This window comes from Cygnus olor, chromosome 2 (genome assembly GCF_009769625.2).
Source record: "Cygnus olor isolate bCygOlo1 chromosome 2, bCygOlo1.pri.v2, whole genome shotgun sequence".
NCBI classification, from domain to species: Eukaryota; Metazoa; Chordata; class Aves; order Anseriformes; family Anatidae; genus Cygnus; species Cygnus olor.
This window is the reverse complement of record NC_049170.1, coordinates 19,940,862-19,952,902: the sequence shown is the minus strand read 5'-3', so window position 1 is coordinate 19,952,902 and position 12,041 is coordinate 19,940,862. Positions and strand designations below refer to the sequence as shown.

General features: G+C 37.9%; 1 protein-coding gene across 7 annotated transcripts in view; it reads left to right on the top strand.

The window, feature by feature from the left end:
• Positions 1-12,041, top strand: part of MLLT10 (MLLT10 histone lysine methyltransferase DOT1L cofactor) — a 129,674-nt gene that overhangs the window by 29,144 nt on the left and 88,489 nt on the right. Inside the window, exon 1 of one of the 7 annotated variants that reach the window (XM_040549820.1) lies at positions 11,130-11,225. The exons of the other annotated variants lie outside the window; for them this stretch is intronic. The gene's annotated coding sequence lies outside the window, so the exon portion shown is untranslated. Of the gene's footprint in view, positions 1-11,129; positions 11,226-12,041 lie in introns of those variants that run through there. 7 annotated transcript variants of the gene reach the window in all.

Genomic DNA, 12,041 nt, shown 5'->3' with positions numbered 1-12,041 from the left:
GAGTTGCATGAGCACAGAGCCCGCTTGCATTCAGGCTGGTCTACCCTTTCCCTTTTGTGTGTTTTTACTGTAATGTGCAGTATGTGTTCTAGTATTCAGCCTTCTAGTGTCTGCTCATCTAGAACATATTAGTGAACGTAGCGTCATTTGTGAGTGTTGGGAGATTGTATTAAGTCTGGGTGTCAGTGAAAGTTAAAAACTACCATCGGAAGTGCCAGTCCATACTTTAGCCTCAGAACTGTTCTTCCTCTCTCAGACAAGTTGATACCTGGCAGTGTGGAATTAATTTCTTCAGAAATGGCAACCGAAGTGTTTTCTGGCTTTATACTTAAAGTAGTGTTTGGGAATGTCTTGCTATTCTGTATGGTAATTTTATTTTTTCTTTTCTAAAAAGTCTTGAGAGCATATTTTGACAGTGTACATCAAATATCCAAGCATCCTATTGATTCTCTCTTGCAGCTATGTTCCTTGTAATGATGAATTTGTCTGAAAGTGAATGACTACATATGGTTGAAATTATTTAAATAGCAAAGATGTTACATTGTGCAAACAGTGTTGTCCCTACTCTAATTTTCATGGCCAGCTATTTTCATCAGTGCGAAGTTCATAGCAGAGAAATCTTGAGAATTTATGTTTTACTTTTTGGAAACAACTCTTCCTTAGTAATAGATGGTGTTGAATGCAGCAAATCCTACTTTATGGACCAAGTGTCCTTTAAGTAACAGCTTTACAGAAGGATGTGAACCTTGGAAAAAATGAACTCCGAGCAGTGTTGTATTTCAGAAACCTACACTGTTAATCTGAAGCTTTCCCTTGGAAGTGTTGCCTCATAAAAGATTGTGCCAAAACAGTTTAAGACTTAAGGTAATACTGTAGAAGGTCATATCATGGGCTTGTCAGGTTAAAATTATTTTTACAGTAGGTTAATAGTTGATATTTTTATGCTGTTGGCCAGCATTGGCCAGAAAACCAATGCAGTTTTTGATTTGAATATTCAGGTAACTCATACATGGTCTGCTGCTCATGCGTGTGTGTGTGTGTGTATATATATATATATACATATATATATATATATATATGTATATATATATGTGTGTGTGTGTATATATATATATGTATTTTGAAGCAGTCTTCTGGATATATGCTTCTTACTAATAGGAAGAAATGCTTTGTTTAGGTGTTCAAGATACTGCATTTTCTTTTATGTTAAGAATCTTAACGTTTTTTGTCTAATGAGCTTTTACTGTAGAGTGTCATGACTTTCTTAACCTGCGGTAAGACACTGTTGTTGCAGGTAGGGTCCTTGCTATGCATTGCTCCCTTATCCTTTGATTGCATCGGTATTTAAAACTCACTTTATTTTCCCCCTGGGTTCGTTTTGGGCCTTTCCTGATCCGGCTGACCACGCTTAATGCTGATATCAGGGAACGGCCAGGACTGTTCTTTTAGCAGCAGCCTAAAGCTATCTGAAGTCAGCTGTATCTGGAAGCAGCCTAACCTGCAGCTAACCAGGACTGCTTGTGTGCAGTGGCGTTACCTTGCCTTTCAGAGCTCTGGGGCACTATAACATGCATATGACAAAGATGGCAAAGTAGTCTAGGAATCAAACTTCTATTGTTTTCAGGTATTACCGACTAGGAAACAGTGACAGTGTTTGGCTTTTTATTTTTTCCTTCTTCTCCCCTTTCCTTCCCTATGTCATGTGAGGTTCTTTTGTGCATGTTCTTCCTCCCTCTCCCCCTCCTTTTACTCTTCTGTTACAGCTTATTTGACTTTTTGGAGATAAGTTGTCCTTTAAATTTGCTTTTTAGGTTTGATATTTTTGTTCAGAGACATCTCCTATTCCTTAGTTATGCTTATTGGTACAGTTGCCAAGGGGGTAATGTTGGGTTTTCCAGTGCCACTTACGGTAATTAAGAAATTAGAGTTTTCAGTGATAAGATAAATGCAGCATTCTTGGAGCAGCTCTGTCACACATCTCCTACAGAACTTGAAAGTGTCAGTATGGGGTATAAAAAGAAGGGGATCTCGTTATGGAGGCCAAACATTGGCCTGCTCTTTTTATCAGTATGAACCAGATTCTTGGGCAAGTTCTTGTATGCTTTCTCAGAATAAATTACCAGCCTACAGGTACGTATGGTTTGGTACTTTTTGGACTCAGTGATGGTGGTTTTGTGTTTTAATAGAACAAAAGCCCATCACACAGTTAATTTGTACGCTTCTGTACAAAGTTTTAGTGTCTGTAAGGCTGGTTGCATGGCAAGGCATTTCACAGCTGATCTGTACAATTTGTAAAAGTTTTATATCAGTTTGTTTTGAATCCACTAAATCACACTTTCATTTGATGCCACTTGGCAGTTGCTAAGTCAAAGGAAATGGCAAAGACTAGTTATTTTATGTTCACCTTTTCAGTACGGCTTGTGGTTTTACAGAGCTTTGTCATGTTCTACTTCGGTCTCCTTTTTAAGATGGAAGGCCCCAGACTGATGGGGCATTCCTTGTATGAAGCGTGTTCGTCCTCATTCTGCTTCTCAGTATCTCTTCCAAATGATACATAATCTTTACCAGAGCTGAACATGAAATCTTAGAGAAGCAAATCTGTATCTCTCTAGGCTGCAAAATGATTACAGTATGATTTACTGTTCCCTAACATAGTGCTGATGTCAACATTTCAACAGGTCAACATTTTTTGGTAGATTTTTTTCTCATTAATTAATAACATTCATTATATTATATAACATGTACACAATATAATATGATATATTATATAATATAATATTTATACAATAAATCTATATAATCTATATAAAATAAAATATATATAATAAATAATATTTTCACTGGGCCAAAGATTCACACTACCTCGAAACTGGGACAGATCCTGAAATTGGAACAAAAATATTAATTTCAACAAGGCTTTTTCCTGAAGACTGTTCTTAAAATTGAGTACTCTTTCTTGCATCCCCTCTGAAAACAAATCACACAAGCGATTTATATTTTTGAGGTATTAACTGTTTTTACGGCCATTGCGAACTCTTGACTATTTGGGTCACCGGAGGTGGAGTGGGATAGGGGAATTTCAGTTATCCTAGGTAATCGTAACTGTATTAGCTAAGTGGTTTCTCAACAGTGTTGTGGAAGTGTTCATTTAGTCAGTGTTGCAGGTTCATCCAGATGGTTCTGCACCAAGGTGCTGGTGTGCCTGGTTCTGGAAGGACAAAAGAGTTGATCTGAAATGGTAGCACCAAGTGGATCTAGCATTTGATGATAAGCTTTTTTGGTACACTGAGGAGTGCACAGATGCCTGCCTGTTCTTGGCTTCATGATGGTGGCTGGACATGCTTGTAGTGAGCCCAAAGAAAGAATTCAGTTTGGATTTGAGCTGCTTCCTTGTCCCTCCAGGGCTTTCCATTGTCAGAGACCTCTACTATCCCAGAACAGAAGCAGCTAAGATCTGGTTGCCCGTTTTTGTTCAGTCTCTGCACACCTTGTGAAGTGGTCATTCTGCTTTGGCACTTGCACGGCTCTTGGAAACAATACAACTGCATTTAGCAGAGTGCAGCCTGCACTAATATCCATGATGTGTTTTATTTGCCAACAGATTATCTATGTTGAAGATTATTAAGAGTTGACTGTACTTAGTCGCAAATTTGATTTAATTCATTTGTTAATAGTGCTGAGACACTGCATGATTATGATCAGGGTGATTGTCAGAAACTTTAGAAATATGCATGAATAATACATTTTAATGTTTTGGCTGCTTATTGTCTGCAGTCTTCTATGGGGGAAAAAAACCTCTGTGGACCTTGTGGAACTAGGTTTTACATAACATTAGAGATCTTTCAGTGTTCATCGACTGCAGTTCTAGAAATTCTACGTTTTATTCTATTATTTCTACTGAAAATAAAAAAAAGTAGGATTGAGATGAAAAAAGAGCTTTGGGCTTTGAAGACACTTATTAACAATTGCTTGCTAAATTGGGTATTCATGTCCATTTAGGGGCGTCACCATGGTTAAGATACATGACTGAATATAAAAGGTTTTGGAAACAAGGAAAAACAGCAATGTATTTCTGAGTTGCGTATTGATTGCTGTCTTATGTTTAAGAAGGCTATCTGAAAGAGCAGTTAAAATATTTTTAGCAGTATCTGTACTTCATATGTGGATTAGTAGTTCAACACATTTTTTAGAAAAACAGAAAAGCAACAAGTGAGAGGTTTTTTTTTTGAAGATGTGAGAACTGGCTCTTTGCCAGTCTTGGTTGTTTTTGATACAGTGATGTTTTCTTAACTGTTGCAGTAATTTCTTTTGGGTTTTTGACACTCAGGAGGAAATAAAATCATGATCAGCTAAACTGATTATAGTTTTTTTGAATCCTAATTCTTTCATCCTTTGAAAATATTGTGTGCAGTCTGATTTTTTTTTTTTGTTTTTGTTTTTAAGCAAATTGTTCATTTGGATACGTTGTTGGACCTCCCATTTAAATAGTTTTCTTACAGTAATCTTTATCCACGTTTTTCTTTAGGCCTAAAAGGCTTCATTTTGGTGTACAAGTTGTTACTTTGAAATCTGATGCCGCTGGATGGTGATCAGGAATGCTGTGTAACAGCATTCTTTGTGTCGACTTTTCACCAAGACTTCTTTCATGCAGCTGCTTGGGAAAAGGCCAGCTAACAATGCCGTGGTTTTATGTCATCCTTCGGGCCCTCTTCCCATCCTCTGGGTCAGCGAAGGGATCTCCTAAGTCTATAAAAACATCACATGCTAGCTTTTCTTACTCTTATTATTGGTGTCAGCAGCTCTCACTGTCAGGTTTTATGGTCTGATGTTTTCCTGGTATTAATGTCTAAGAACATGGATGGTATAATGGTATTTGTGCATATTTAGGCTTTTTAAAGAAGTGCTTATGTAAAAAAAAAAAAGTCCAGGCCTTTTGTACAGATTCACAGGACTTTGCGTATGTATTTTTTACTAAGAAAGGCAGGGAAAGCAGATAAACAATTTAAAAATATTTTAGCAACCTAAACATACATCTCACCATATCATCTGTATTATATATTTACTATTTATTTTACTAGTAAATATAACGTAGGAAACTACCTTAGGAATTAGGAAAAGTGTTTAGAGAAAGCTTTAGATAAATGTTTATGACATTTCTTCGTTTTATTGTATAAAATGACTCCTTCAGGGAGTGGGAGGAGACTCACTAATGCCATAGCATACAGGATAAAATTATTAAAGGTATCAGCTTACTTAGAAGATGGAATGTAAGCTGTAGCTGTTTCAAAACTAAACTATTGTGCTTCCAAATGAAGATCCAAAGAGAATTTTTCATACTTACTAGTTCTTTTGTTGGGGAGAAAGTATTGATTAATGCAGATTTTGGTGTATTTCTGTAGAGGAGCCTTTTCTTTGCAGATGAGCTTTGTTTTAACAGCAGTTGTCCCTTCATTCTGCGTACCAATGACTGTCAGCCCCGGTGGTGAGATGCCTAGCAGTTGGTGTGAGCACCCTCTTTTCATCCATCTTTGAAAAGGGTAGATCATATAATATAGTGAATAATACTGTGTTATCTGTAACAATCTCTAAAACTGTTTGCTAGGTTAAGGAAGCTACAGTATCTCAAGCAGTTGAGTCTTTTCTGCAAGTTTTATCATCTTGACAGGAAAAGGAAGACCAGGGTCAAACCCGAAGCGTATGGAATGCCTTATTGAGGAGACACGTAATAAAAGGTCTAAAATAGTCTAACCCTCTGACAAATAGGGACAATATTGGTCTTAAGTACATCTCTGCTGGCTTCAACTTTCAGAACGGGACACAGCTGAGTCTTGGGGTCAGACAGCAGATCTGCCGGTGGTGGAGACTGTGGGTGCAGTTTCCTGTAATCTAGGCCAGCCATCAGCCTCTGCTGTGCTTTTCCCATGACTGCCTGTTTTTTCACCTGTGGTTTTGCTTATGGTAATCAACCTCAGCATCTGTTGCATCAACTTGCTGATCTGACTGGAAGGTAAACTTCAGTTTTCCCCCAGGTTTAGTAACGAGATGAATACAATTTTATCTGCCCTGGTATATGGCAGTTGTCAACTTCAGGGAAAGTGAAGGGTAAGGTGGGACCTTGCCTTTTGGTGGCAGCTCAAAATTGAGACTGTTTGAGGTGTATCCTTAAAATACCTCCTGGAGTGACTCTAATAAGAAACTAATGTTTCGACAAAGGAAGGTTCTCCCTTGTGAGAAAAATATGCTGTCTTGGTTTAGGCGTGAGCTATAGTTACAAACAAAATAAAATTTCCTTAGTGAGATATGCTGGACTCTTCAGTAACTTGCACATACGCATAAACAAATCTTACTTTGGAAATGGTGCATGCTTAGGAAATGGCGATAACATCCCAGAGCTCGGTTTTGGGGCCAGACTGGCACTGCAGCTGGACCTGCGTGTGATTTAGACTGGCCTCCAGTCTGCTACTGCTTTCCTGTGCAGCTTCAACATGGATTGTGGGATGTGGTCCTAGTATAGTGCCTACTCTGTGTTGGTTCACCACCTTCTTCGTACTTGGATGGTGGGATGGATTATTACTGTAAAAGTCTGTTGCTGCTACTTTATTGTAATGTAAAGATCATGAATGCAAGGCTTCAAAATTTGCAGTGGATGGTGATTGAATTTCTTTGCAGTGAAAGTGCTTGTGAATCAAGTTTTGAACAGTTAAATAGTAATTGTAAAGACAAAAATTTAGGTGGATAATGTACTGTATGCCATTTGTCTTCTTGGGTTTTCTTTGTTAATTTTAGATTACTTCGTGAAAGTTTGCTTCTAGTTAGAGAGTTCTCTGTTGGCAAATCTTTTATTTGCTGGTGGTAAAAGTAAGAGTTACCTATTTGTCACTGAGATAACACGCCAACCATTTTTAGTTAGGATTCTGGAGCCTGAAATTTGTCACTCTGAATGATAAGGAATATTGAATATTGAAATTATATTTAAGTATGTAGTGTTAGAAGGATTCATTGGGATAAAAACTAGTTAGGCACCTGAAATCAAAGTCTCAGTGAAAGATTTGTAAAATGCGCATGGATTCTGTGCTGGTAATTAAACCTTTGGCATGCCGGAACAAAACCTAAAATTGACAAAACTCAGTAGTGTGCCTTCCTGAGGAATAAGTCAAAATAAATTAAAAAAAAAAAACCCAACCAACCAAACAACAACAACAAAAAAAACTCAAGTGGAAAGCTGGAAGTTTTCATAAGACATACTTGAACTTTGAAGGTGTTTTGGCATGCATTTCCAATTTTTGATACTGGAGGAAACTGTTTCCAGTATTATTGTTATTGAAGTAGATCTTGGGGTGGTTTTATATGTGGTTTTGATGTTGTTTTAACATTGGTTGAAGTTGTTCCCTGAGATCTCTTCAAAGGAAAGTGTTTTAGCTACACTTGTGCAATGTTATCTTAGAAAGCAAAGTGGATTTTCTTCTTGAAAGGTAAGGAACGTTTCCTAGAGTTACTGGACTAGAAAGTGCAATTGAAATAAATATAGTGAGTTTTAAACTAGCTGTCACCAGTAGGTTGTCTCTAATAAGCAATAGCCAAAAACTGTTGATATTTTAAAATTTCTGGATGGGGGCACTGGTTGTTGTAGAACAGTGGGATGGCTTAAAGGAAAAGAGTCAGTAAATCTGCTAGCCCTTAGCATCCTTTTGTGAGTATTTTTTTCAGCAGTGTCAGAGAAAGCAGTTCTGATGAGAATGCACAGAAACAAGCAGACTCAGTTACTGATTTGAATCCTGGTAACAACTTTCTTAATTTCTTGGTTTTAAGTTAAAGCCGAAGTTTATATTAAAACAGGCAAGCCAGGTGTTATCATCTGGTACAAATATTATTACTGAGAAAGTACATATGTCAAATGGCCTCCTTCTCTAAGATTCAAAAGCAGTAAGTTAAATAAGGGAAAAAACATACTGAGTTTACAAAGCTTTAGGAATACTCTACATGATGCTAATACATGCAATTGCAAAAATGTTTGTCCTCCTACCCCTTTCCAGTTAAAGCTCTCCTGAAAGGGAGACTAAAGCAAAAGTAAACTGAGCATAAGCAATCCTATAGTAATAGTAAGACCTTGTTAGCAATTACTGTAAATTGAGATACAGAAAATTTCTAAGTAAAATTAAAAGGAATGAAAAAGAAAACTGTGGCCAGTTGTTTGTGTGCAAGATAAGCACCACCAGAGTCGCAACCAAAGAAGCTTATTGATTTAAGTAAGAAAGGGTGAGGTCTATACAGATGATTTTAAAAGACTTATAGTAAGTTTTATGATAACAAAAATTATCTGAAAAAAGTGGAATTAGGTCCTGGCTGAGGTTGGGAAACAATTAGAAATCAGAGTATCCTGTTGTAATTTCTGTCCTGTTTTGGGTGAAGGGGAATGGTAATAAAATTATTTCAGATTCAACACTAACTAGTGAGAATGCTTTAAATGTTACTGAATGTGTAGAATGGTGATACTACAGACTATTTAAAAAATCTTAAAACAGGGGTATACAATAATATTTTTCACACTTAAATATTGGGAAAGCTCAAAAGGGCTGGATTTAATTATGTTGGGGGGGGGAGATGTATAGTTGCTGATGAAGTCAATAGCTTCCCCCAAAACAATGTAGTAAGTGATTTGAATGGGAAGTTTACAGTACAGTGTTTGTAGCTTAGATGAAGTTGATTGAAAAATGTGAGTTTAATGGAGTTCTAAGTGTTATAAATCCAGATGTGAAGTGTATGTTTGCTTCTCTTACTGGTTTGGGTGGGTGTCTCTTTAGAACGTTTCATTATCCCAGCAGGCAAAGCATCCCTGTCATCCAGCGCGAAATGACAGACAAACTCAGCTCTGTACATGGCAAGAGGTTCTCTGTTCTGTTGGGAGCCTGAGTGCTGGGCTCTGTCTGAGAGGAGCTGCCTAAAGGAGGACAAAGCAGCTTCTCTTGGCTGAACAGCAGAATGATGAAAGTACCTGCCAAGGGAAGAGGAAGGAAGAAAGTATGGGTTGTGGCTTCTCAGCCAGCGGGAGGTTGAGCTTGCCAAGGAAAATGTCCTGTTATGCCCGGCTAAATAATCCCTTGGGAGGTGCGTGTGTGGTTTAATCCTGCTTCCTAAACCTAGGCTAATAGTGAGGAATGCAAGATAGCTAGAGGTAAACTGAATGTGAAGGATCATATGTAGCCTTATGGCTGTGTAGCCTTGAGATGTTTTCCTGGGGAGGATAGTCCTGGATTTCTGGTTTCTGCTTTCTCTCCTATTTATGCATGTTTGCAGAGTTTTGAATGCAAAAGGCGTAAGGAGGAGATAGAGCAGGAAGCAAAATCCTGGGCGTTTGCTCTCATTCCGGGGCGGATGGGGGAGGCATTTTCTCACTGTGTTGTTTAGTCAAGAGCCCTCTTGGTTGCAGAAGCCATTACAAATGAAGTCTGTTCGAATGCTAGTCATTCGTTCTTCCATCAGCGAGACAGGAGAACTGTCACAGTGGCCTCGTTGGCTGTAGGTGTCCTTGTTTCCATGCGTTGCTTGCTGATTGTAGCACGAGTGAGTAGTCTTTTGATGTTTAGGGAAAAGATGATGGTTGTTTGCTTCCTTTTTGGATGTCCTCCGGTACTATCTGGTCCTTGTATGGGGAAACTGAATGTTTTGACCTGCCTTAATCCCATGAATTTTGTGGAGAAGTCTACAGACCTTGCGGAGTTCTCCAAGGATGGAGATTCCTCAGCCTCCTCAGGCAGCCAGTCCGTAACTGCACTTGTTATGCAAGAATTTCTTCCTTATGCTTTCTTCAGGGAGAGCGGCTGAACACATTTATTATGGTTCACCCAGGTGAGCTGCGGGTTGCGTTCTCATACTTTCTTTTTTCTTCACCAGGGAAGCTTTGGACAAAGTAACGTTTAAGGGGGGAGCTGGTGCTGGAGTAGGCTTCATGGGGACATTTGAGGCTGCTAGAGAGGGTCACGAGAGCGCTGCAACCTTCCCCGTGGTGTAAATTTACATTGGACAGGTTGTGACTTTTCGGCAAGGTCAGATCATGTGGGATCTAGAGAAGATTCTGGACGCAAGTGGAGAAGGTCCCTTGTGCGTATTTCCTTGAGCACTTCTGAACCCCTTGTTCAAACAGTGCATTCGTGCTGTTGTACTTCATTTCATTATACACATCCTGGTTTTGTTATGGTGAAGGATGAAAGTACCCACAACTGTCCTGCATACATAATACCCACTCTTTGAAATCAGAATGCATAGATCTTGTACATTTATGGCTATATTGTTATATTTTTTTATAGTCACGGAGTAGTGTTTAGTTAAAGTTACTTTTGAAACTGGTTTCCTGTAGTGAAAGTTCTTCACTTGTGGCTTAAAATACGTAAAACTCAGTTGGCTTAGTAAGTGATTTTTTTTCGTGATTCTGGTATATTTTTTGTATTTCTATATCTTTTTAATTTTAAGTTGGTGTAGCTGGAGAACAATCTTAATTATATTCAATGTAAAAACTTTTGCCATTCATTTGTGATGATCTTCAACTAGCTGAAGAATGGTCTTTCAAAATTTTTATCTGTCACTTTTCTATGGGTTTAATGGCCTTATTAGATGAATGGTGTTTCTATCTGAGTTACTGAGTGGAGAAATAAAGATAAATATCCACAGTTAACACCATATTAACATTTATTTATCTATCTCTAGTAAAATGGTTCTGGCTTAGGGCAGTGTGCAAGTCTTAGGAAAGTCCTTTTAAATACTGATTCCCTGAAGATATTAAGAGCAGAGAACAAAAAAACTAAGTTTTTATATTTTTTTCCAGTCTGTTAATGATAATTTTAGAATGGTCTGTAGGAAAGTTTTTAAAAACAGCTCGAGTTGGCAGTCTGTGCTTTTGTTTTCCCTACTCTCTTTAATACTTTTTCTGTGTGTTACAAAATTCTACAGACTGTATGTGAATAAAATGGTGAAGCAGCATGGATGCTGTATTTAGTTACAGATGAGATTCTAGAATGGTATGTTTGCCAGTCTGTGAATGTTGACTCTAAGATTTATGCTTGTACTTCTCATTTTCTTATACAAACTATGGCTATCAACTTAGTAAACTGGAGTATAGGGGAGGATCAGTTGGAAACACCTAGAAAGGATTTGTGACTTAATAAATAAAGAAAAAGCATGTACCCAATTCCGGACACTAGATACCATTCCAGAGTCTCAGCAGTGCTACTGTAAGTACAATTGTACTGTAAGTACAATTTCCTGTTTAGCTCTGATTACGAGTCATATTGCAGTTGAGTGGAGAGATGAAGAACCTTTAGAGAACCTTTAGAGTCAGTAGAATAATTAAAAAGAAAAAATCCAAGATGAAAACAAAGCTCAGTAAGGTCTATGGTGAGGCAGCGGTGGTGGTTGTTTTTTGCGTTATACGTTACATTCACACAAGGATAGTTTACTTGCTTTACCTAATCTAATAATCGGTTAGATTATCTAATTATATAAATGTGAAATTCTATGCCCTTAATATTCACATACACGTAAGACAGCCAGGGTAGGGGGACAGCACAATTACTTTTAAGGTGTTCTGAAGGTCTTGTGATGAAAGATTTTCAATTTTCCTCTTTGGAAAGAACAGAACTCATGCTAAATAATTAGCAATGTCAAATTCACTTTGAGATGAAGTAGCTCTGCACTGTGTGATAGCACTCTTGTCATTCTATTAGTAACGTCGGTATATTGATCTGTTGGGTTAGCTTTTGTTAAACTTAGCCTAGGATAGAACATGGACAGTTTTCACAGTTATGGCAAACTGTCCTCCACTGGAACAAACTTGCAACTCTCAGGATCTTAGTATTCAAAGAAAGCCTGAAAAGGAATTTTCTCTCTGAATCAGCGCTTTTTCCGTTCCTGAAGTGAAATGCTGGAGAATTAGGAATATGTCTTTCATGAAATGTTGTTTAAACACAGTACGGTAAGTAACTAAGCACTTATGATGACCCTAAGTTAATTGCTTAGAACAGGACTGGATACAGGAGTTGATGTGGTTA